Genomic DNA, 26,684 nt, shown 5'->3' with positions numbered 1-26,684 from the left:
AATATAGTATCATAACATCACCCCAGGACACTATCTATCTCTTACACTCACCAGCAGTCACCACCATAGGCTGAGTTTCCTGGGTTCTCCTAATCCCCTGGTCAATGACCACATCCCGGGGCAGGGATCCCAGTTTCCCAGTTGCCTGGCCTCACTTCCATCCAGAATGGTGTCATAAGCTGCAGTGTTCCAGATGTGGAGCAGCCAGGTCAGGATGGACTTATTTGTCTGGCAGGTGAACTCCCTCTGCAAGTCATGCCGCTCACCCAGGGATAGAGAGTGAGTGATGATCTCTGTCTCTTCTGCTGGGTGCGAATGTCCAGCCACCTCCTTGTCAGTCACTATGTGGACTGATTTGCTCTTTGATTTCTTTTTCTGAATGGGGGCAACTGCTACCCACTTAGGCTGTCTGGGCTCAGTGATGGTTTATGTGGACACATTGACTGTTCCTTTGGTTCCTTTTCTCTCTGTGACAGTTTGCATAGACATGGTGCCTGTTGCTTTGCTGCTTTTCTCCTCCTCATCCTGAGGATGCTGTGCCACACTGAGCACTGTTCTGACTCTAAGCATGGTATACACGGTGCAGGTTGTAAAGAAAAGAGAAAGCAGAACTGATAACAAGATTATGCTGTCCTTGACATCCAGAGGAAACTCAATATTTTCAAACCCCGCTGTGTCAGGCCTGAAAGGCTGGAAAAAAACATTCCGTACTCTTCCCCTCAGGGGCTGGGTGAGATTGTGTAGGTGACCCCAGAGGTAGCAGCCCAGACTAGGACAAGAGAACTGAACTGAAAATATATTCTGAATGACATTCATAGCCTTGGAAGTCATAATGCAATAGACATAATAAACCAATAAAGCGATTTGCATACCATTCCCTGTTTTCAAATGGAGCATCAAAGTCAGCAAATGGTTCCCCATGTGGGGAAAAACATAGAGAGCAAGGTACAGTACCTATATAAAGACACTGAACATCATGGTGAATAGGTGGTTTCTGTAGTACAGAATTTTAATTCTGACTTCTCCCAGGACTTCCTCACACTGGGTGCCAAAATATGTACTAGTTTGAAAGCAAACCTGTGGGAGATTCCAAGTCAGAACTACAATTTAATAGGAAAATTAAAATAAAGGCAATAGTACAGAAACACTGGCTTAAACTGACAGAGTCAGAATATGACCTGACACCCTGTCAGTCAGAGTGGTGGCAGCAGTCTGATTAAATGGTGGCTACAGTCCTGTTGGAGTGATGGATGTGGTTCTGTAGAAGTGGTGATCCTGTAGAAAGGTCTGGTCTTCCTCTGGAGGTCCAGCGATGGTTATGGAGCTCTTGTCCTCTGGGAATGCAGTGGATAGTGTTGCTTGTGGTGTTCCAAGCCTCTGATTATATACAGGTAGGAATGTTTGGTTCCTCCCGCTGGGCAGAGCATCTCACAATAAGATGATGGAATTCTATGAGTCATGCTGGGAGACCTTGATGGCCCATTAGTGGAGATAGCCCCTCAGAGGGTGTTATCATGGTTGACTCATGGAGAATATAAAGAACACTGCCTCTCTATCTCAACAGCTGATGTAGATGTCAATAGAATAAATACTTTTGGTTACATTCTACATTGTAACCTAACACATTTGTCTGCCCCTTGATTCTTACCCAGAGATTCTCAACTGTACCACTGCCAACTGTGAGCTCTATAGATTCTAATCCTTCTATCACATACAGTGCCACCCTCTGCCTCTTCTGCCCTATCTATCCCTCCTGAAGAGCCTGGACCTATCTAGCAGGGCATTCCAGTCACAGGACTCATCCCACCAGGTTTTGCCTATGACAGTGATGTCATATCTCTGAGACTGGGTCAAAGCTTTGAGCTAGTCCTGTTTGTTTCTCATGCTGCGTGCGTTGGTATAGCAACATTTCAAGTGCAGTTCGTTATAGCCAACACTTTGTGGAGCAGATTGAGGGATCCCACTAGCGCTCAGTTCCTCAGGTTTTGGTGTGCCATCCCATTGCTTGTCATCGGCAAGACTGGTTTTGTCCCTTTCCCCCTTCAAATCTTGTTTAAAGCTCTAACAACAAGCCCTGCTAGCTCCTGCTCTAGAACCCTTTTTCCCCACTGAGAAAGGTGCATCCTGTCAGGTGTTAGTAGACCAGTCATTGAATAGACATCCCATGGTCAAAAAACCCCCAAAATTTTCTGGTGACACCAGCCTCAGATCCATGTGTTGACCTGATGGGTCTGCCTGTTCCTTTCAATATTTTTCTTTGCTAATGAAAGGCTCTAAGAAAACATTACCTGTGCTCCTGATCCTTCAACTAACCATCCCAGGGCCCCGAAATCCCTTTTGATTGCCCTTGGATTTCTTTTTGTTATCTTGTCACTTTAAGAACCAATACCAATTAGTAATCAGAGGGCCATACTAGACTGGAGAGTTTCCCAATAGTGTCCCCTTATCCAAGCCCCTGGGAGACAGCAGGCTTCCATGTGAGTTGGGCCCGGTCTGCATATTGGGCCCTCCATTCCCCTTAGAAGGGAATCTCCTATTACAACTACCCTTCTCTTATTAACAGAGGAAGTCGCGATGTGCATATTGTTGGGGTTGCTTTAGGAGGCCCCTCTATCCCAGAAGGACTTTTGCCCATCTCATCAGTTGTCTGGCCTTCTAGTTCCAGAGCCTCATACTTGTTGTAGAAGGTGCCAGTCCTACTTGTCAAGTTCTGAGAAGAAGGAGGAACTTTCTTCCTGGTTTGTGCAGGGACCTGCTTCTAGCCTTCATCTTTAACAAATCCTTGACTAACAGTCCCTTGACCGTACAGGGTTCTGAGTCCCCCTACTTCTCCACTACAATGGAGGTTTGAGACTCCTGAGAGTCTTGAGACTGTAGCACCTCTGAAAATACCCAATCTCTTGCTGTTCACTCAAATACTACATAACCTATTCGCTTCTTCCTGTAGCTCCTTCACCTGGCAACACAGGTCCTCAACCACAGTACACCTTCTGCAAAAGATCTGCTTGTCTGCCCCAGTCTCACAGAGGCATCACACACTCCCGGCAACCTATGACCTGGAGATCTGCATTTACCATCAGCAGGTCTGTCTGGCTGGAGGCCTCTGACATGGCTGGGTCAGTGACTCTAGCAGCTACAGGAGATCGAGCTTTACGGCATGTCAACACCATAAATGAGAAAGCTTATGCTAGTATGCTAATAAGGCTGGGAATGAAAGGATGTCTTAATGATCTTCTCCACTAGCCACTGAGTCTGTTTACCTGTCTCTATTGGCTCCTTCCAGATGGTTAGAGAGGAGCTCTGCCTGCTCACCCTGCCTGGCAAACTTCCTTGCCAAGCTCCTTTAAAGATGTTTAAATTGCCCTCGCTGTTCCCAGCAATGCCCCCTCCATGCCTGAACTAATGACATCCTTTTACTCTTCCTGATGTGAGAGAGAACTGCTCACTTTAAAAATTTTAAAAGGTTTATTAAACCTTAATAAAAATTCAACAAAAGGACTAAATAAGGAAAAATTGCAGCGCTGAGAACTGCCCTCGTGGCTGCCTACCATGTGGCCGGTTCATCTTCAAGATGGATGCTCAGTCTTTTATACTCCTGGGGGTTGCATCAGCCAACCCTGGCCCCTCCTAAAGTCTGTCAGTTAACTCTTCTTTGCTATTTATAGGCGGAGACTGCTTTCTTGTAACTTGATTGGAGGGTCAGGTGTTGTCATGCCATGCCTCCTTAGCAACAAGCTTTTGCATTCCCAACTGCCCCATGTAAGGGGCACATGTACACGCCTTCTTTCTACCTGTCCTAGGCAACCCAGGCTGTCTGATGGCAACAATATGGTGAGGGGGAGGGGAGGAAGGGAACTATGGGGAGAACAGAGGACATCTAAACTACAATAACATAACTAAAAATCAATAAAGCTTCTCTTAATAGTCACTGTTATATGTAGTAGAAATAATTCATGCTATAAGAAATAGGCATATGTATGTATAAAATATTAGTAGAGCTTAAACCTATGTTTGTGTATAAAATGTTGGTGAAGGTTAAACATATGCTTGTGAAACCACCCTGTCCAGGAACAGAAGCTATTCGTATTGTTACTAGTTCCCGGACAGAGTTAAGATAAAATCAAACCCTGTTCACATATGAACAGAGTAGCTCTGAGCCATGGCCATTATCAGAGGCAAGAGATAGGCTGGAGTAGATTTACTCTACACCTGGGAGATATCATCTGGAATTTCCTGGGTGATGATGAATGGGACATCTCAGGAAGCCCACGAGGTCTCGCACCTGGACTTGAGATGGCATCACCTACTACATGTGAATAGTTCTTCCTCTGGAATACTCAGACATTCGTCTGGGCTGTGGACACTGTCTGATTCTACACATGTATGGACCCAAGTTTACATGCCAAGAGAGACAAAGAACTATGTGGTCATCTCTGCCTCAGGCGGAATAAACTGTATATAAACCAGCTGCTGGAAGCATTCGGGGTGTACCTTTCGGGGGAACGCTGCCACTCTGTCAGCCAGATCCCAAAAGGGCATCCAGCGGCTGCTCTCGGGGCTGACGCTGTCTTGGTTGTGGGAAGGTTTTCAAATTTTCTATTTTTTAATTGACTTAATAAATCTTTGTCAAATTTTTATAAATTTGGCTCTCAATTAGATCATTTATAACAGTCACACAATATTCATCCCTTAATTGCGAGAGCAAATAATCTCATTATCCATCTATAACACTGAGTTACCTGTCCCTTCCTCTAAAGGTCATAAACTCTCTTTTTTAGCCTGACCTCCAACAAAAGCTTCCTGTTCTTCCAGGCCACTCTTCTTCCCTGCTGGCTCATCATTTGGCACATAGGGAGGGACTGCTCCTATGCCTTTAAGATTTCCTTTTTAAAGTATGCCCAGCCTTCCTTGACCCCTTAGTTTTTAAGAACTGTTTCCCAAGGGAATCTCTGAACCAGTGTCCTGAACAGGCCAAAGTCTGCCCTCCATAAGTCCTAAGCAGTGGTTTTGCTGACCCCCTTCCTTACTTCACCAAGAATTGAAAACTATAATTTCCTGGTAGCTATGCCCAAGTGTTGGAGATTGGGATTTTTCCTTTTTTTCTTTCCCTCATGGAATTTTGTCCCATCTGTTGCTATGAGACAATTACTACCAATACTTAAGAGAACAAAAGATGTGGCTGGGAGGAGGAGGAGGAGGAAGGATGCAGCTGGCTAATCTCCTATATGAGGGGTTTTCTCTTGGGAAGGGCAGAGTTGCTGTGAGATTTTGGGCAGGGGGGAAGGGGCCAAGTGCTGCGTCTAGCTCTCGCTCTCTCTCTCAGCATTGGAGGAGGGACAGCCGGTGTGTGGTCACTGCCCAGAGGATTCGCTGCCACTATGGAGCATTTGTCCTCCCATTGCTTTTCCTACCATGGGTGAATCTTTCCTTGTTAGAGCAGTTGTTGAACTGGGACCTTATTAACATCTGATCTGACTGGAAAGGACCCTCACCATCTTTTTGGGTGCCTCAGGGAAAAACCCGGGACCATGACCCCATCCCCCTTCCAAGGGGGTACATTTCCCCAGTTGCGTGCAGCATCTGCTATGGAGAAGCCCGGCTGCTGCTGCCCAGCCCTGCTGCTTTCTGCCGCTGCCTCGGGCTTTCTCACTACACTCTAATCCAATACTTCATATCTGCCCGACCCCTGCCGCTCCTGCTAAGGTTGCGGAGTTTTCTGTGACATTTTGTTTGCCACCCCAGGGAGTGTGCCTGCCTCTGCCATCCCAGCCACCGCTCCGAGGTTCCTGCTGCAGCCCATTTTTCTCCATCCAACCCTCCTGCCATTACCACGTGAGGGAGATGCAACTGAACTCGTGCAGCAGTGCCCCCTGTAGCCATAGGGGAATCAATGCACCTGCCCTGCCCAGTGCCAACAGTGCCCCTGCTGGCTGTGACCATAACTACACCAAAGGGAAGGTGCTTGACAGTCAAGAGAAGGCTGTTGTTGGGTTTCTGGTTTTGTTTGTTGTTGCTGCCATTGTTGTTTGGTTGTCTTGTTATTATATACATACTGGTAAACAACTATTATTCCTTTTCCCATATCTTTGCCTGAAAGCCCCATAATTTTGGAGTTATAATAACTGGGATGGAAGGTGGTCACATTTTCTATTCCAAGGGAGGTTCGCATCTTCCTTGGCAGACACCTGTCTTTCAAACCAAGACACCAAGACAGCCTCTGACCACCACATCTCCCACCAGCCCTTCTCTGTTTATAAACAGCAGGTCCACTGAGGCACCTCCCTTGGTAGGCTCACTTACCAGTTGTGTCAGGAAATACATGCTTCAGCACAGAAAAATCACATTTTCTCTCAAAACAGAATAGAAGAGAAAATTATTGATGAAATTTTCTCCAACATTTTGCTAAAATTACATTGGGAAAAAGAACAAACTGCATCGGTAATTATTAATGTAGCACATGCATTTTTGCTGCTGTCATTGAACTTAGATTATGGTTTTTAATAGCAGCAAATTGGACAAACCTCAGTGAAAGGAATACATTTTTACTTATGAATGTGATAGTGTAAACTAGAGTACAGAATACTGGTCTAGACTGCCTTAAGAATTCAAATCTTGCCAGAGACTTGTTTCTGCTTAGTTGCATACTTCTTGGTTTTTGCACTCAACTTAGTTGGGATGTGCCAGGATATTCTTTCACCTATTTACAGGATGTGAAAGACTCAAGGCGTGAGAAATGGGAGGAGTAGAATCAAGAGGAGAAAGCAGTTGGTTATCATCAAGAACTATACTAAACAGTGATCCCATATTGGTTGAGTGAACTGCAGAAGCACTGAACATGGTCTAACATTATCATTCATTTTCACAATGACACTATATACAAGAGCTAACAAAACAACATTAAAACTTACTTGGAGTGAAAATGCTCATAAAGCAGGAATAGGGATTAAGGCAGCCATAAAGAAAGCAGTAACATTGCTGATACATGTGAGTGCTATACTTGCTCCTGTTTGCTTCAAGCATTCACCTGTTCTGTCCTGTAAAACAAAGTCAAATGAATACGGTAATGTCCTGCAAATGAAGGGATCATCCTACAGATATAACATGGTAACAGTGAAAACTATTCAAGGAAATTCTGAATAAAAATATGTACTTGACAGTTTGCAAGAGTAAAAAATATACTCAGTACACTGTCCAGGAGAAAAGCAGATAACGTATTAAGTGCTTAGATTTTTTGAGGGCAGCAAACATTATCAAAGATGACACTGGCTTTAAAAGTCAAAGCTAAATGGATACTGATATGATATCAAATACATCAATTAAGTAGGATGTGTTTTGTATTAGTGCAGTCACTTGTTGTTCTTAACATTTTTCATTGAAAAGTAACATGTATAAACAGTGTAGATACATAATGTGTTAAAAAGGCATGTAAGAAAAAAACCCAACAGACAGAAATCCCAGGAACCACAAAAAAGCCAGAGACAATCAAACATAGGACCCTTTCCTAATGCAGTAGGTTATTTTGAAGCATATGAAGGTTACTGCACAATGGGTTTTTATTGCCTGCATGCCAAACCAAATGAAAAGAGCACATGGAAGACATTGCTTGTACAAAACAAAACTGACAAATATATATTGCTTTTAAATTATTTGTGCTTTGGATATGAAACTCTGGACTGACAATAAAAGTGTCAATAAAACTAAAAGATTAAAAAAGTGAGTAGGATCTCAGATTGCATTATGCGAATATGTGAATGTCATGGTTAATTATAAATAAAAGGAAAAAACACCAGGTCCTAGGACAAAGATGTCTAGAACAGAAGATTTTCTAAAAATAATTACGAACTAATTCTAAGTATATTTTCCTCTACGAGGCTTTTTCTTTTACTTATTCTTTTATTGTCCCCCAACACCCCATTTTTTCATTACCTCAAATGGAATTCTCTTATTCTGCCCTGTTTCCCTAAATGTATGTACCAGAAGGAATATATTATCTACACCAACTCCAAGAGCAAGAAAAGGCAAAACCTTTAGGAAGAAACAAAACAAGCAAAAAAACCAGTAACACTTTTATATTATTCTTATGATTTACCATTAGCTAGTCATTACCTAATCAAAATAACCTTTACTCTTCATTTTGAACAGAACTCCAAGGCTAAAATGAAAATCGATATGATGCCATACAGCTATTAACTTTCATTCTGAAAAAAATTAATGAGAAACTTGCAGTATGTCATTTACAAGTACAAAACCTCACTAAAAATAATTCAAGCTTTTGGTAGGAAAAGAATAACATAATATTTCAAGCTATCTTCAAAATATTATCAGAAGTTGAACATCCTGATATTTTCAGATGTAAGGGAAAAACTTGCATTTTTTTTGTGTGCAACTAGATGCTTGCACTCATATTGAGACAGAAAAACAAATATCCTAGAATCTACATAATTAAACTGCAGGATACCTGCCTTTTTCTTAAAATCATTTGGCAGCACTTTCTCTTAATTTCTTACAGCACAAGCTACTAGATAAGAGAAAGTATTGTGATTTTTCTATTTTTACTTGTATCTTTCTCAACTTATGTTTTTCGTCAAATATCAATTCAGATGTGTTTATTTACTAACAAAGTTCTTGTAATTTAGCAGCAGACTTTTGGCTCCTTAATACCTGAGTTGTGGCAGCATTAAAGAAAATTCCAATCAATGAAAACAGACCCAGTCCTGCAGCCACTGAGAGAGCAACCAAGAAGATTCCTGCCAGCCCCACAGCACCCTGAGACTTTGCACAGTCCCACTGCAGCATTGTTAAACAGGCATAGGCAAGCTGAAAGCAAAGTATGGATTGGATTAGAATGGATCCTTCTCTACTGGCTAGCTCGCCCAAAAACGTATATAGCTTACAAGTGTTTTTAAACAGAACAGACATATTAGAGATGCCACATAGAGGGATAGGTGACAATCCCGAGGCAAATTGCAATTTTTATTTTAAGCATTCTGAAAATGTTATGGAGTGTTGACTGGTAACAAGAAGCCAGCCATTTGAGCCCTGGTATACTACTGGAGTGAATTAATAAATAGAATTTAATTTCTTACCATCAGCAAGTAGCTGCTAGCTACTCTAATTGCACTGACATCAGAAAATTACTTTAGAATATAATCCAGGGTAGTTGTAGTAAAGGAAATCACCTTTTGAGTAGAGTTTTGTGCAACACTTTGATAAACAACCTATAGAAATAAAAATAAAACTTAGTGTGGCTAAGAAAAAAGCCCATTATCATCTTCTACAGCACATATCTGAAATCAACTACATTTGCCTTAATGTTCCTATTAAAGCACTCACTCTATAACAGAGATTTCACTGAGGCTACATGAAATATTTATTTTTGGTAATTATTTCCTGCAAGCTACTGATTATCAAACAAGAATTTGCGTCTTCATTAAAGGCCACTGCATTCACAGTTCATCCAAAACATTCTTCTTTCCATAACTCTGTCTTTGATTTGCTGTTGCATGAGATGAGTTTTGCCTTTAATCCAAGGTCTAGCAAACAGTAAAACCTTCATGGCTTCTCATATGTGAGTAAGCAAGCAGCTTCTTAATTAAAAAAAAAAAAAGAAATCAGCCTTTTAAAATAGTTTGTTACAGCATAAGGATAACTTTAAAACCAGGACACAAGACTCAGTTTTAGTTTAGCATTTTCCTTGAGAAAAAACTATAAAAAGCCACGACTCAAGGCAGTGAATCTTCATAAAGTCATATAGAGAGAAATTTGAGTTATTGTCTGTTTTACCTCCACATTTATCCGCTGCCAGGCTTCCAGGATTGCTGCTGCCTTACCCTCACTCCAGTTGATATATGAAACAAATTCATGACCTTTGAAGTGCTGATACACTTGCTTAGGCATCATTAACTGAAACACGGTTTGCAAAGCCTGGGCATTGTAACAGGGAGAGAAGAGAGAGGAGAAAGAGGTATTAAGCATTTTCGAGAAATGTTTTTTCACTGTATAAAGGCTCAAATAAAAGCCTAATAGGAGTGTGGAGAGTTTTGTGCAGACGTGGCTTGAGGAAAAGGGCCATGATCATATACAGCTGGTTAAGCAGTAAAAAGCAGCTGTAAGCAGTAAGTTCTCAGCCTTTTTCCTTACGAGAAAAACAACAGCACTGTGTCCTTGAGCAGATAACAAGAAAAACACGGTGAAAAACACGCTGCCCTTGAATGTAGTCAACAGCAGGATGAAAAACAAGTATTAGTCTCAACAAGAAACCCACAAGTATTTTGAGAAAGTAGCCACAAAAGGAGGGGTTGACATGTAATCTGTAACGAATTATGAGCTCAGCTTTTGCAATATGTATGAGCTTAATTAACACTACTATAAAAGTATGTAAGCTGGATCAATAAATTTGAGACCAATGATCATCAATAGGATGTGCTCGTCTGCCTTCACTTCCGTCAAATGGTGATCCCCGATCGTGATACGGCGACAGACCACGGAGGAGTAAAGAACCGGGTCAGGTCCTGAAGCAGCCGGGACGGCAGATAAGCGCAGAAAAAAAAGGAGAAAAAAGAAGTTGAGACGCGCCGTGGCCTGGGTGTCGTAGAGATGAGCCTGGCCGATACGTGCGGCCGCGACCTTAAAGAGCTGCAACAGCGCTGACGATTTAGGTATGGAGAGGCAAGCAGCATATGATTTATTTACTGCCTTTTTACAAAAACGGCAGGTTGGGGGAATAGATTTGCAAAAGGATTTACCAGGGCTTTTGGCCTATGGGTGCGCTAAGGGAGATTTATTAACCCCCACACTGTTCACGAGTTAACAGAGTGGCGTAAATTCGGTGATTTACTGGGGGAGGCTACTTTAGAGGACGATAAAACTGCCAAGAAGTTAGGTAAAATATGGAGGATGGTTCACAATGAGCTCTTACAATATCAAGCTGAGAGAAAAGCGGCCGAAGAGGCAACAGCTGCACATGGCCGTAATAAAGATTATAATCAGGACGTGGGTACTCCCCTAGTCCCTGCAGTTCAGATGGTGTTTTTGCCTGCCGCGCCGTCCTCCTCTGCTTCAGCAGGACTGGGTATAGAGCGCGCTTCTGAGCCTTACGCACCCCCTGACGAACAGGAGTCGTGGCCAAAACCACCTGATAAGCTCCCGCAAATCAATGAGTCGATCCCTGGGGCGGAAAACGACCTAGCGGAGGCTATTGCGAGGGAGCGCAGGGGAGCTTGGGCTGCACTGGCAAGAGACGCCATGGAGAAAGGGGATGACGAGGTTATCAGCGCTGCTACCCAGCTGGCTTGTCCTGTTGTATTCAATCCGCAGGAGGGAGGGGGCATGCAGGCTACTATTACAGCCCTTGATTGGAAATTACTATCTCAGCTGAGGTCTACTGTGAGTCAATTTGGAGTGAAAAGTGAGCCAGCCAAACAAATTTTAGACTATATCTTTGATACCAGTCTTCTCTTGGTAAATGATTGTCGGGGAATAGCTAAATTGATATTTACTCAACATCAGCTTTTGTTATTCAATGCTCATTGGCAAGGGCTTGTAAATGAATGTGTAGCGGTACAGCGACAGCAGGGAGATCCTCTCCATGGTATAACTGTGAACGAGCTTATGGGCTTGGGACCTTTTCTTCGTACCGAAGCACAAGCTTTGCTGGGGCAAGAGAAGTGCCGGGAAGCGATGAGGTTGGTCAGTCTTGCTATAGAGAGGGTAATAGAGCCGGGAGGGGTACCAGTGTATATGGGAATTAAGCAAGGGCGAGAAGAATCATTCTGCACATTTACTGATAAAGCTGCTGCTGTAATTGAAAGGGCCGGGGTACAGGAATACATGAAGGGGGCATTACTCAAGCAGTACGCTCTCCAAAATTGTAATTCTACTACTAGGAGCGTGCTTAATACTCTGGGTGTATGTTGCCCTATTGAAACGGACAAGCTTCGACCAGCTTCAATTCAGTGGATAGGGGACTGGGACTGGATAACTCACCCAAAGCGAGAAAATTCCCCTATACCAGATGCTATTACTGCATTCACAGATGCTGGCAGGAAGTCAAGAACTGCTGCAATAACTTGGCAAGAAAAGAGAGTATGGAAACATCAGATTTTGCAAGCAGAGGCAGTGGACAGCTTACAAACCATGGAACTGTTAGCAGTGGTATGGGCAATGGCACAGCTTAAGGAACCATTGAATGTTGTTACAGACTCTTTGTATGTTGCAGGAGTTGTAGCAAGAATCGAAGATGCCTCCATAGAGGAGGTACAAAATCAGAGACTGTAAAAACTGTTAATGCAGCTGAAGAAAGCTACAAGATCAAGGGAACACGCTTATGCTGTAATTCATGTTAGGAGCCACAAATGGAATGTTGGTTTAGGAGAAGGGAATGATAGAGCGGATAAATTGGTTACTATAACCCAAAACACACCCCTGTCAAATCACCAATTGGCACGAGAAGCCCACTCAATGTTTCACCAAAATGCAAAAGGCTTAAGTAGAGAGTTTAAGGTAACACTCACAGAAGCAAAAGCCATCGTGAGGGCCTGTCCAACTTGTAGTCACCATAATGGGGGTAGTGGTTTAGGCCTAGGAGTAAACCCACGAGGCCTGCAAACAAATGAGTTATGGCAAATGGATGTCACAGAGGTCCCTAGTTTTGGCAGGCTAAAATACGTACATGTGTCTATTGATACCTATAGCAAATATATTTGGGCAACGGCTCAGACAGGAGAAAGAGCAATACATGTGGAAAGGCATTTGTATAGTTGCTTTGCAGAAATGGGTACACCAAAAAGAATTAAAACGGATAATGGTTCTGCCTATATCAGTCAGAGGATAGGGAAATTCTTAAGAAATTGGGGAATTGAACACGTTACAGGCATTCCAAACTCCCCGACAACGCAAGCTATCATTGAAAGGGCAAATGGTACCTTGAAAAGGTATTTAGCCAAACACGAGGGAGTAACTGACCCCCAGGCGAGGTTGCTAAAAAGTTTGTTTGTGATCAACCACTTGTGTGTATTTGGGGATGCAGGGCAACCCCCGGCAGAACTGCATTATAAGCCAAAAGAGGTTACTGAGCAGAAGAAAGAAATATGGGTAAGATACAGGGACCCCAAGAAAGGGTTGTGGAAGGATCCTGCTAAGGTCCTGTTCTGGGGAAGGGGATATCTCTGTATTTCCACCCCTGCAGGAGCACTGTGGGTACCTGCCAAGTGGACTAAACCTGTTCTTGATGCAGCGATTGGTGGACAGCCTCACGTAAGGGGACAAGGAATGTCTGGAGAAGAAACTGCCCCTGATCCTACGACCACTACTGCTACAGCTGAAGGGACACTTGAAAGCGGTCGACAGGGCCGTGACATGCCGCTGCCGGACGGCCAAGGAACTGATTAACACCATTGAATCATTATTGTCTTTCCACATAAAGGGACCGGCGAGGGAGAACTGCCTTGAGTGCCACAGCCCGGATTGTCCCGCTTGGGTAGCACTATATTGTGGGGGTTGTGGTAGGACCTTTTGGGTAGAACAGTCATTGCTTTGGCGCTTGTGGTGTAACACCTGTGACCATGAACACATATGGGGCAATGATTGGCAAAGGGAACTAAGGAGACAGACAGGGCTAAATACAGCTTCAGCTTTAGATCTTTATGAGTCTCCTGAACAGTGGGCACAGTGTCTCAGCAGCTTTACAGCCAATGTGACGGCACTAACATCATGGCACCGATGAAATTACCCACAGGGATATTTTTAATTTGTGGAGACAGAGCCTGGAATGGTATACCAGTCAGGCCACAGGATGGACCTTGTTATTTGGGAAAATTGTCATTATTTCACCCCAATGTATCTATATTGATGCAACTAAGCCAAAATGCAAGCAGACAGAGACGTAGCCTAAATGACTTAGACTGCAGTCAGATAGGAGACCCACGGTTCTGGAGTGAGCTGAAGCAAGTAGTGGTTTCAACTATCTTGCCAGGAGGTGCTGCAAACAAAGCTATGAACTTAGCAAAACAACTGGGGTGCTGGGCCAAGGGTGAATTAAACAAGACGTCACAAATTTTAGATATGTTAACTGCAGATGTAAAAAGGGTTACTCATGCTGTTTTGCAAAATAGAGCTGCTATAGATTTTTTGCTTTTAGCACAAGGGCACGGGTGTGAAGAGTTTGAAGGGTTGCGCTGTATGAATTTGTCTCATCACTCTGTATCTATTCATGCTAAGATAAAAGAATTGCAGCAGGGACTTCACAATCTCAAAGAAGAGGAACGACTTGGAATTGATGAATGGCTTAAGAGTCTGGGACTTGGACCGTGGCTGAGGAACCTTGTGACATATGCTATAGGGATACTAGGTGCGCTTTAAATGCTTTTTCTCTTTTTGCCTTGTATTTTTAATTGTATTCAAAATATGGTCAGTAGTGTTTTGCGGAGAAAAGAAGAAACTTCACAACTTTGTAAAAGTTGTAAAGCCCGGTATGCTTTTATTACGACGCGCGCCGGACGCAAGCCCCCAAAAAGGCAAGCGTGCCTCTGAAGACCTCGGGTCTTCTTTTATCCCCCTTCCAAATGCATATGCATACAGTTTCACAATAAGTTCATACATATTCATTCTGCGTGACATTTAGCACCAGTTCTTCTTTATCAAAGGAATTTCTAAGTCGGGGGCAAATCGACCTTGTGGTCTTTCTGTTTTTCTTTCTCTGTCTCCTTGCTGTCTCCTTGCTATCTCGGCATGCGAGTTTTTCCTTCAGCTTTGGCCTCACAGACTTTTCACCTTTCTTAGACATTTCACCTAATTCAGAATGGATCTTTACTCTGTCTCAGTAGAATGATAGAAAAAACCTGGCAGACTAACCTCCTTGCAAAAAAAGAAAACGGGAGAAGTGTGGAGAGTTTTGTGCAGACATGGCTTGAGGAAAAGGGCCATGATCATATACAGCTGGTTAAGCAGTAAAAAGCAGCTGTAAGCAGTAAGTTCTCAGCCTTTTTCCTTACGAGAAAAACAACAGCACTGTGTCCTTGAGCAGATAACAAGAAAAACACGGTGAAAAACACGCTGCCCTTGAATGTAGTCAACAGCAGGATGAAAAACAAGTATTAGTCTCAACAAGAAAACCACAAGTATTTTGAGAAAGTAGCCACAAAAGGAGGGGTTGACAGGTATTCTGTAACGAATGATGAGCTCAGCTTTTGCAATATGTATGAGCTTAATTAACACTACTATAAAAGTATGTAAGCTGAATCAACAAATTTGAGACCGATGATCATCAATAGGATGTGCTCGTCTGCCTTCACTTCCGTCATAGGAGCTTGAAAAAATTCTTGATTTTTTTAGGCTACATGTTGATATTAAAATTGACCAGAGTATAATATTCTACCATGTATCTGGTGAACCTGTACTAGTCTATATAGTACTGATGGTAAGTCTATATTTCACTGAAGTTAGTGAGTATTTTGTCATTATTTTCAATAGGATCAGTTGCAGGATCAAAGAAGGTAACCCTACAAATAAATCACTTATCATGATCATGACTGACAGACAGATTGCTATGAGAACAACACAGGAACAGTTATTCCTATAAAATCTTGCAAATGCTCTTGGCAATTTGTCATTTGAAGACCTTGGCTTTTTCCTACCTTGGAGAGAAATGCCAGACTAAACTCCTGACACCTGACAAGTAGCAAACAATACACAAAAGGCAATAACTATCCACTATAAATTTTCACAGTTTGTAACTGTATCCAACAATTTTAGAAGCTTAAGAAACTATTTAATTTTTCACCAAGAATAAATTCTTTGGCTATTTTTTAGAAAACACTAAATGCATTGTCAGTATTTAATGTCAAGGAAAAAACCATAAAAATCCATATAAAAAGTTCTAGCAATAATTATCTGTATTAAATATTCAAGAATTATACTTATTTTTGTTTCATATAAATTTGGATTCAGTTGTTGTAGTGTGTTCATTAAGTTCTTTTAATTCCTCCCCCATTTTATGTATCTGCTCCCCCCCATTTTGTGTAAAATGGTTCTGCCCTCCTCAGTTTTCCCGCCACAGCCCTGCCAGTTATTTTGTCAATCTGTTAGGTTATATAATTCCTCCTCCCCTTTTTCCCTTATATGTGTGCTTTTTCTCCTCCCTGGGCCAAGTCAATCACCCCCCCACTCCACCTAGTTTTCCAGAAGCTTCTCCTCTTTGGGGGTTGTGGTTGGCTGTGGTCCTGGGACCCCTCCCATACCTGGTACCTATTGGACTCTCCACTATGTCATTTGTGTTAAGTTCATCCCCTCTTTTTCCCCCATTGGTCTTCTGTAAACCCCTCCCGGGTCCACTCCTTCCCTTTATAACCCTTAAGCACCCTTTGTTCTTGGTCATTTGCTGGGACATCGTGGGCTTTCCAATAAACCAAGTTTAGCCCCCCTGGCAAGTGTCCAGCTCCTTCCTTCTCATCGTTTAGCAGCGATCCAGTCCGCAACCAGCACAGCCTGAGGCCTTACGACGCTGAGGGGTGCTGGCAGACCATGCAGCGAGGTGTCGGCCTTAACCTCAGCTAGCCGGACTCTGACCTTCTCTGCTCTAGAAGGCTAAATACATGTCGCTGCATTCAGTGTATACATCTAAATAATGTTTTTATATGTCCTTTTTTTAAACACAGTTCTATTTCAAGGGGTTTCTCCCCAAAGTACAGTGTTCCATGACTTCTTCAACAAGTCTGAAACAAAGGGTTTTATTTTGTCAGTCAAAAATGTATTCAAGATACAGTAACATAATGTCAGGGTCCGTCCTAATGGACAGATGACCTGATGGTTCATAGGAATGATCTCAGAGTGCAAAACACCAACACGGTACAAGGGGGTTTGCAGTGATAATCAAAACAAATGCAGTTTAATTGAAATAACTACAGCAAAAATGCGATAGAGGGATTAAGGGAGAGAAAAAGAGAGAGAAAGAGAGAGAGAGAGAGAGAGGGGATATAGCTACCAACGCAGAGACGAAGTCCTTTGGTGCAGTCCAGCCGAGGGTCCGCCTGCTATGCTGGGGAGATCTCAAACGGCTCTAGCTAACTCAGAGGTTTTTATTACTGAAAATTGTGAGGAGGGGGAAACAGATACAATAGGGAACAGATGTAACAGGTAGTCTATGTTCTCAGCGGTAAATGAGCTTGATAGATGTAACAGGTAGTCTATGTTCTTAGCAGTAAGCGAGAGCCATTGTATTTTCGGTCCAGTGGTCACAATCTGCAGGCAAACATCTCGCTTTGGTCAGCTTGCCTCCCCACACACCTCCCCCGGGCTGGAGGTTTCAGTCCCAGTCCTTGGAAGGAGCAGAGGGGCCGTTTTAGGAGTTTCATGTCTCAGTCCTTGATGGAAAAGCTTCTTACATCTCAGTCTGTCTGTCACGGTGGTTGTAAAACAGATGAGGGTCTTCGGTGGGAGACCACCTGGAACTCAGGAGAAGTCCAGCCAGGCCGAGAGCTGGGACAGCTTCCAGAGCTGCTATTGTTGCAAACGAGCCATGGTGCCCTCTTCTTAGACAGCAAACACTCCTGTGAAAACAATAGCTCAAAACTGAGCTTTCAGTTCTCAGGGCCCGTGGCATGTGACTTTTCTCCTTCAGAGCCAGATATAGACAGGGGGGGTCTTCTCTTCAGTGGGCTCCCAAGGACGATCGTGAGGCAGATGAGGGAAAATTCTGACAGACTCTCACACGACCCCGTGACTCACGATTGTCTTGAAGGGATCTTCTTCAGCAGTGCTCTGGGGTGTCGCTGATGAGTTTTGCCATACGTTGGTAGTATACCCGGAAAAGTAGAGACAGTATGACAGAGAGAGAGAAAAGAGAAAAGGAGGAAAAGAAAGGATAGGAAAAAGAAAGGGGAAAAGGGAGACGAGAAACAAACATTATTAATATTGATTATCATAACAATTTTCACAAATGGTTGATTAATTAAAACAATATTATTTTTATAACAATTTCAATAAATGGTTAATACAAATCACAAAAAATCAAAAGCAAAAGCAATAAACAAATCATAATATAAGCATTAACTTTAGAATAATTTTCTAAAACAATTCACTAAAAATCAAAAAATAATTTTCACAAAATCATAAAAGGGTACTCAGGATTACTCTAAAACACATATGCTTGATTCATAATTGCTTTCTGTCAAATGTCTTGGGGATTTCCACAGTGCAGGGGACATCAGCCAAATTGTGTGCATTAACTATACACGTCAATCTTGTCAGCTGTTTCACCATCTTCTAATTCATAATGACTAGGATTGCTGATAAAATAGCATCAAACAGAATTAAAATCAAAAGGATAACAATGGGATGACACACACTGTTCAAGACACCTGTGGCAGAAGGAGACCACCTAAAAAGAGTATCCCACCACCTGTGCTTGGCATCTTTCTTCACTCTTTCCATGACACAATGTATTTGTTTCATGTTCCTTGATCTTCTCCAGGATTTCAACCAAGTTCTGATGGAGCAGAAGTTGTCTTACCAAAGTAAGATCCATCTCAATAGGAGTAGACATCAGTTTGTGAATCAGTGTGTAGTTGTATTGCAGTAGTTAGTGAGAAGTGACTGGAGCTTCACAAGAAAAAGTCACATCCTGAAATTTTAGTAAAGTTACAAGCACAGAAATTTGGATGATTTTTAGTATCTGCTATAGCATTTTATATGAGAACAAAATCACAAAAGGTTCTAAAGCATGCACATCTATTGCCTATGTATATAAGAACTGTTTCAAAAGCCTCATTAGGACAAATCTAAAAATTACAGATATTTTGCTCTATGTCTTAACAAATTTCTTGAGCTATGATTACATTGCTTTCACAGATAAGCCCTTGTTGTTCTCGGGTAATACAGGATTCCAAATTAACTGTTTGCTATTTCTTACCAATTTGACGGGCCCATTCTCTATGTTCAGAAAAAATAGAGAATGGCTCTGTCGTAATTAAGTTCTAATGCTATAACAGGGAAAGTCAAATGCACTGAGGCATTGTGTATGGTTAACACAAAAGCTGTGGCTGTATTTAAAATGGGGTCACAGGTCAAATTTCACTAGGTTCCACCAGGATTGGAATTCTCTTTCAAAATCAATGGCACTGTCCCAAATTATTTTCCGAATTTCAGTGGGAAAAGTGCCTTCTTCACCTTCTCTTATAACTGAAGCAGAAATTGGCTGCATCCACAGTTGTGCCTGGATACAGCTGAGAGCCAAAGAAACATTGTTTTGTGTAGCACAAAGTGCATCAATTATCAATTTGTGATCATTTACATTTACCTTCTCCCAATTTGGTACTATGTTTGATAGCAGCCACTGGTGTGTTCGCAAAAGCCAATAAGAATGACTGCAGTAGTTGCTGTGATTTGGTCAAATCTCTAATTGTGACAGCCAATTTATCCAAGTTCAAATTATTTACGTGTTATGTGTAATATCATCACCTGGTGTTACCATAAGGAAGGGAAAACATTATTTCTGTTGTCCATCTCTAGTGTTATCATGGTTTATCAGGTCTTCATGTCCCTCGGAGTTCTTCTGAAAAAGTAAACACAACAGACTCTGCCACGAAAGAGGCAGGAAAAGTTAGAACGATGGAATGGTCAGAGAGGTTTTGAACAGCAGTGGTACTTCCCCTAGAGCAGCAGGGGATCAACCAAAAACATGTTGTCCAGGGTAATGTGCTGGGTTCTTGAAATCATCTGGTCTCTGTAGTGAAGGAATTATGCTTGGAGCTGTTGGGCAAAAAGCAGTGATTTTGGAACACTCATTTACCTCCCATCTATAGTAAGGGGTGTGAGAAGTCCATTTAATCTTTTCACCTTCTGGCCTATTCTGCACACTTTTGACAGTAAAGTGAGAAACATTATCAGATTGAATTTCCTGTGGTTTTAGAAAAATCCCAAACCATCCTTGCATTGCTTTAACAGTATTATCTCCAGTAGTTCTTTTAAAAGCATCAGCCTGGAGCAACCCAAATATAAACATAGCATAGGACTTGGTGTTAATACAGGCAAGAAAGCAATTCTGTCCCTCACTTTGGAAAATACTCCAAACAGTTAACAGTTCCCCAACCTGGGCATTGTCTTGTTCCTCTCTGTTAGCAGAAGCGGGGGAGAGAGGAGGGGTTGCTTTAGTCACAGAGGCAGGTTTATTTTGGCTGCTACCCAAGCTCCCAGTTTCTTGGATTGCCCAGTTCTCCTCCACCTCTCTGGGAGCCAAACCAACCACAAACACCCCTCCTTCCCAGGTAGTGTACCTTTTCTCAGCATCTTTGAAACCACAGGAATAAAAACCAACAGGCTTTGTCAGACCTTCAGGACCCTGCTGCCAAATGTGTGCTGAAAGCTGTGAGGAGGCAAATCCCCACTCCACCTGAAAGGGGTCTGTAGGATGGATAGGGTCCAGTGCCTGATGAGCTGTCACTTCAAGAATCAGCAATTGTAATGTTTCCTTCTGAGAAGAAGTCCAATCCCATTTTATTCTTTTTCTCAGCAAGTCGTAAAGGGGAACAAAAGGGTCATTCTGGTTACTAAGAAGTTTATCTGGTCTTTCTGTAGGAGACATAGCTACTATGGTTTTCTGAAGGAGAAATGCTCTAGGTTTAAGTGTTCCTGGAAGCCCTTGAGTTAAAGAGGTCAAAATTTCAGGCTTTACAGGTGATTGGATTGGAGATTCAAAACCAGGAATTAATTTATTTTCATGAATCAATTGCAGGCAGCCCGCTTGGTGAATGTTTTCCAGGAGTTGGTCGGGGGTACCGACCAAAGGGTCTCTCCTTTCCAAGGGGTTAAGCCCCCCTGCCCAATGAGCTGTGTGCTGAGTTAGGGACCATGGGATGCATCTGTCTGCTGTTGTTAGGAACACCCCATGTCCCCAGCACCCACCGGCTTCTTGTTATAACAAAAGAATCTGATCTCCCCCAGTGAGAGACACTTGGAAAATGTGTTCTGCTTCAGATTTTTGAGGGAGAAGCCCGTACTGCTTTGCAAGTTTTGTTAATTCAGTAGCAGTGTATGGGATTTCTTCAGTGATTATGTGTGGGTTAAGATCTTCATTATTGATATAGTTGCATTCTGTTTTACTTAGAGGTTTTATGTTGTTACAGCAGTGTTTCCCGCAGTTTTTCATCAGGGCTAATTCTTTTTGAGGGCAATTTTGATTAATGCGAGGAGTTTCTTTCTCTTCTGTTTCTTTTGAGGAATCAGTGTTCTGTGAATTTTTAACATGTTCCTCTCTCAGGGCAGCCCGTAACAAGTTATTTACATTTCTTTCTTCATCCAATTGTTTTTGCAAAACTTCAACTAGGTTTTGAAGGGAGTCTATGATAGCATTTTCCTCACTTTTTCACTTAAAGCGAGTTTCTATGGCTGCTGTTAGGCAGGCGCCCAAGACTGAGCAGAGGATGGTTTTATTTGTGCCCAGTTTGAATTTTGTTTCATGTTGCAAAGAAGATATTCTATCAATAACATTTTCTAAGTTAAACCAATGGCAGCTTGCCCATTCTTCTCCCCCCGGAGAAGGTGTGGCATTGTATTTAGCAAGCAGAGCATAAAATTCAACTTTACTTTTTGCACTGAAGTTTTTTGTCATTTTGTGACGGGACCAAAGCTACACCAGGGAGTTAAGTTACACAAATCACACAGCCTTTCCACTGTCCCCTTGCTTCCCTGGGTAGTTGAAGAGACAGAATCAGTCTGGGAGGCTCTGTGAGGTTGCTTCAAATTTGTCTCTTCCTTCCCAGACAGTACAGATACGCACTCACATGAACACACACACACAAATGTTTTCTTTGTGAGGGGACCAGAAACCTAGAACAGGGAAAAAGCCACTCAGCCTTTGCCGGGCCGCCCCTCGCTCCCTGTGTAGGTGAAGGGACAATATCTGTATAAAAGGCACAGCTTAATTTCTTCAGGTCTGTCCCTTCCTTTTTAGACAGTCCAGGCACACAAAAATACAACAGTAAAAACAGTAACAGTTTCAAATTCAGCTCAAATACAACAGGAACAGGTTCAGATTCAACTCAAATACAATAACAGTATCAATATCAATAACAATATCAGTAACAGCATCAATATCAGGATCAGGAGAAGTATCAGTGTCGGTGTCAGTGCCGGTATCAGAGTCAGACACAGTAGTGACAGTAACAGTTTCCCCTGTTTTGCACTGAGAGATCTTTTGTGCCAATTCTGGAGACAGAGCACTCAATTTAGCATGGGATTTGCCTGCAAATCCCTCTGTCTACTGGAATCCTGTCCCGTGACGCCAATTTAATGTCAGGGTCCGTCCTAGGGGACAGATGACCTGATGGTTCGTAGGAATGATCTCAGAGTGCAAAACACCAACACGGTACAAGGGGGTTTGCAGTGATAATCAAAACAAATGCAGTTTAATTGAAATAACTACAGCAAAAATGCGATAGAGGGATTAAGGGAGAGAAAAAGAGAGAGAAAGAGAGAGAGAGGGGATATAGCTACCAACGCAGAGACGAAGTCCTTTGGTGCAGTCCAGCCGAGGGTCCGCCTGCTATGCTGGGGAGATCTCAAAGGCTCTAGCTAACTCAGAGGTTTTTATTACTGAAAATTGCGAGGGGGGGGGAAACAGATACAATAGGGAACAGATGTAACAGGTAGTCTATGTTCTCAGTGGTAAATGAGCGTGATAGATGTAACAGGTAGTTTATGTTCTCGGCAGTAAATGAGAGCCATTGTTTTCTTGCTCCAGTGGTCACAATCTGCAGGCAAACATCTCGCTTTGGTCAGCTTGCCTCCCCACACACCTCCCCCAGGCTGGGGGTTTCAGTCCCAGTCCTTGGAAGGAGCAGAGGGGCCTTTCAGGAGTTTCATGTCTCAGTCTGTCTGTCACGGTGGTTGTAAAACAGATGAGGATCTTCTGTAGGAGACCACCTGAAACTCAGGAGAAGTCCAGCCAGGCCGAGAGCTGGGACAGCTTCCAAAGCTGCTATTGTTGCAAACGAGCCATGGTGCCCTCTTCTTAGCATACAGCAAACACTCCTGTGAAAACGATAGCTCAACACTGAGCTTTCAGGTCTCAGGGCCCGTGGCGTGTGACTTTTCTCCTTCAGAGCCAGATATAGACGGGGGGGTCTTCTCTTCAGTGGTCTCCCAAGGATGATCGTGAGGCAGATGAGGGAAAATTAGGACAGACTCTCACACATAAAGAATATACTTTTCTCTTTATTGACCTTAAACAAACAGTTCAATGGAGATTTTGGTTTTCTCATAAAAGTCAAACGAGTGGGCACATTACCAAAGTTATATTTCCCCTTTTTTTCCTTTGATGATATTTCAAAAACACAAAGTTGTTCATTATTTTAAATACCGTTTAATGCTTTATTGATACACTCTAAACAAAAAGTTTCCGGGAAAAAAATGATTTCTGAGAAACGTAGGCTATCATTTTTAGGTTTGAAGTAGGAACCAATGACACCTCCTTAAACAACTAAATAATAATCACTCTTTTAAATTCTGTCCTCATCAGGGATGTCCTCCTATACCCGGGTTCACAATATACATCATTCATAGACTTTGAAAGACAGTTGATTTTGCATGATCTGTCCCCCTGCCAAAAAAATCCTAAACTCTAACAAAGAAAAATTAAAAATTCTTCTGTAAACATTTGTTTGCGTACCTGACAAGTTTACCAGAACTATTCTTGACTGTACCACCTATAATTGATTCCTCCTGCCAATGCATGTATTTTCTTCAGTCCATAGTATCTACCACTCAAAACAAGAGCTACATCAAGAGGCTAGAAAAGTTTTAAAGAAGCAATTAATCAGTTGCACAACTTAGGACAAATCCTAAATCAACACCTAGTGTACCGAAATAACAGATATTGAAGATCATCTAGGAAGTCTACAAAGAGAAATGTGTTCAACAAACAGAAGTAGACAAACTAACCAGATACTGGTTCACCAGATAGCAACTTCACCAAAGCCAAAGTGACTGAGAAACAGATATATAAAGTTGGATCAACAAAACTGGCCCTACTTGAAGGAAGACCTCACTGCAGTGTCAGTGTACAGCAGTAGCTCTATTCCAGGAGTGTCTGCCTGAGGCATGTTGCCGGCTGAAATAATGTGTCTACATTGCCACACCTAGCCAGTAGCTGAGAACTGTAATTTCACTCTAAATATGTGTGATTACAATTGCATCACAGGCTGAAGGAAAGTTAGTTACCCTGGGATAATGGTATATAATAGAAACCAAATAATTAAATCACTGAAGAACATAAAACATATATTACTTGGAAGGGAATGGCACCCTTTTCTCTCACCACACATACAGAGCTTCCCTTGAAAAGATTTACACAAAGGTAAGCAAACTTACTTTGGTGGAATTATTGTTGAGAGCTGTGATTGGACAATCAGGATCAGCAAGATTCAGACACGGTCGATCTATATAACCATGACCAACCTCTACTTTTTTCAGCACTTCTCAGCTTTCCACTTGGTAATATTTTTTTAAACTCTTTTAAGAATTCTAAGGGGTCAAAGTTGATCCACTGCAAAGGAGGTTTCCTGTAGGAATGTGCCCCCTGTCGATGGAGTGACCAAATTATCCTTTGTCCCCTTAAAAAGGAAATAAGCCCAGAAGTTTCTCTCCTCGATTAGGTGAAAAAGGCATCTCATAGGACCCGGGGGACTTCACCTCAAACTTAAGGATAGCTAATTGTTCAGGAGCCAAAAAGTCTCGCCTGGGTAATTGACTAGAAAAAGAAGAGAACAAAGAAACTAATCACTTTTGTGAGGTGTTTTACCAGGGGCAGGAAGGTCTCTTGCACCCGGATTGGTTTTTTTCTGGAAAGAGTTTGTTATTTTGCCTTTTATTAAAACCTTTTTGTTTCCAACACTGCAACAGAAGCCATCCTGCTGATTTTATGCCTCCAAAGGTAGCTGAGATATCTTGGGTGTGAAATAGACCTCCAAGAGCTTATGAAACCTGGCTCAAGGAGGCTCCTATATCACGTGGCCCTCGGATTGGTGATTTCTCATATTGAGAGACACAGTCCTGGAATATTTTGATTGCCCTCTATCAAAATTAGGACATTTTTTTCCTTGTCCTTGCTTTTTTAGAGAAGCAGGCCTGCGGCTGGGTTTTTTGGGCGCCTTGAAAGAAAAAGCTAGAAAAGAAGGATCTGAGACCTAGAGGGGGTCAGAGATCAAAGCCTCACAGCTGGTGAAAGGAGGCTGGAACTGGGGACAGTACTGGAGAACGCACTGTGAAATCCTAGAAGAAAGCTGCTATTTGGCTGAGCCAAGACATCGCTGCATTTCCAGCATAAGGGAGTCAGACCAATGAGGACAACTCGTCTGAAAACCACCCTTAGGTGAGTAAGAAATGGGAAACCAGTTGTCTGTATCTGAACAGGATCTTTATATTTATTTGAACGATAAGCTAGAAATTCAAGATATAAAGTTTGAGAAGAAACAGCTTAAAAAACACAGCAGATGGGTTTCCACAGAATTCCCAACCCTAGATATGTCTGAGAGACTTACACTAGAGTTCTGGGACATGGTGGGATTGACGTTATATAATATGGAAAAAAATAAAAAGTCCAGCTTAAAGCTGCATCCAATATTCCGGATGGTGTTACTGTTTTGCGGAGAAAAGAAGAAACCTCACAACTTTATAAATGTTGTAAAGTTCGGTGTGTTTTTATTACGGCACATGCCGGACGCATGCAGAGGAAATTCTCCTCAAAAGGCATGCGTACCTCTGACGATTTCAGGTCTCCTTTTATCTCCCTTTCCAAATACATATGCATACAGTTTCACAATAGGTTCATACATATTCATTCCGCATGACATTTATCGCCAGTTCTTCTTTATCAAAGGAATTTCTAGGTCGGGGGCAAATCGACCTTGTGGTCTTTTCTGTTTTTCTTTCTCTGTCTCCTCACTGTCTCTGCTCTGCAGTTTTTCCTTCAACTTTGGCCTCACAGACTTTTCACCCCCCCAGACACTTCACCTAATTCAGAATGGATCTTTACTCTGTCTCATTCCCCCCTTTCCTAGGAAATAAGTAAATTCGTTTACTTAATGCAAACCCTTACGACAATAAGTGTCTTTTAATGCTTTACCATGCACGTTTGACAAAGAGGTTAGTACAGCTATTCGTTGTAGTATTCTCCAGTTCCAAATTAACAATATAATACATAATCCTAAGCTTATCCCAACTAATATCAACAAAACTACAATGGAGTGACACAACTTTTTAACGATTCCATTTGCAGTCAGTGACAACCCAAAGATCACATCCCACCAGTGATGATCCATATTTTGTTTTATTCATTGTAGAACTCTGGTTATCTCTTTTGTATCATGTTGGACCGTAATTAGGGTTTTCTTTCCACTTTCTTGGATTTCCTTCAAGATCTCCAGTAGGTCTTGGTGCTAATTAATTGTTTTACTAATGTAAGGTTCATCCCAATAGGGTAGGTGATAGTCTGTGATACATTGTACAATTGGTTTTGATCAGTTGGTGGGATGTCACTGGTACCGAATACGAAAAATCACACCCGATAATCTTAACAAAATTACAAATACAGAAATTAGAATGATTTCTACTAGACAGAATAACATCATTGCTATCAATTTTTACAGCAGCACAAGCAGTTCTCAGGCATACACACCCTTTTCCACTGTATATGG

General features: G+C 42.2%; 1 pseudogene; it reads right to left on the bottom strand.

The window, feature by feature from the left end:
- LOC128947413 (protein patched homolog 1-like) overlaps window positions 1-25,547 on the bottom strand; it is a 92,227-nt pseudogene extending 66,680 nt beyond the window's left edge.
- Between the last annotated feature and the right edge of the window lie 1,137 nt (window positions 25,548-26,684).

Source organism: Melozone crissalis, unplaced genomic scaffold, assembly GCF_028551555.1.
Source record: "Melozone crissalis strain CALT ecotype California unplaced genomic scaffold, PUWL_Pcris_2 ptg000105l_1, whole genome shotgun sequence".
In the NCBI taxonomy this organism is placed as follows: Eukaryota; Metazoa; Chordata; class Aves; order Passeriformes; family Passerellidae; genus Melozone; species Melozone crissalis.
Note: the sequence above shows the minus strand (reverse complement) of the source record. Positions and strands in the feature narration are given on the sequence as shown.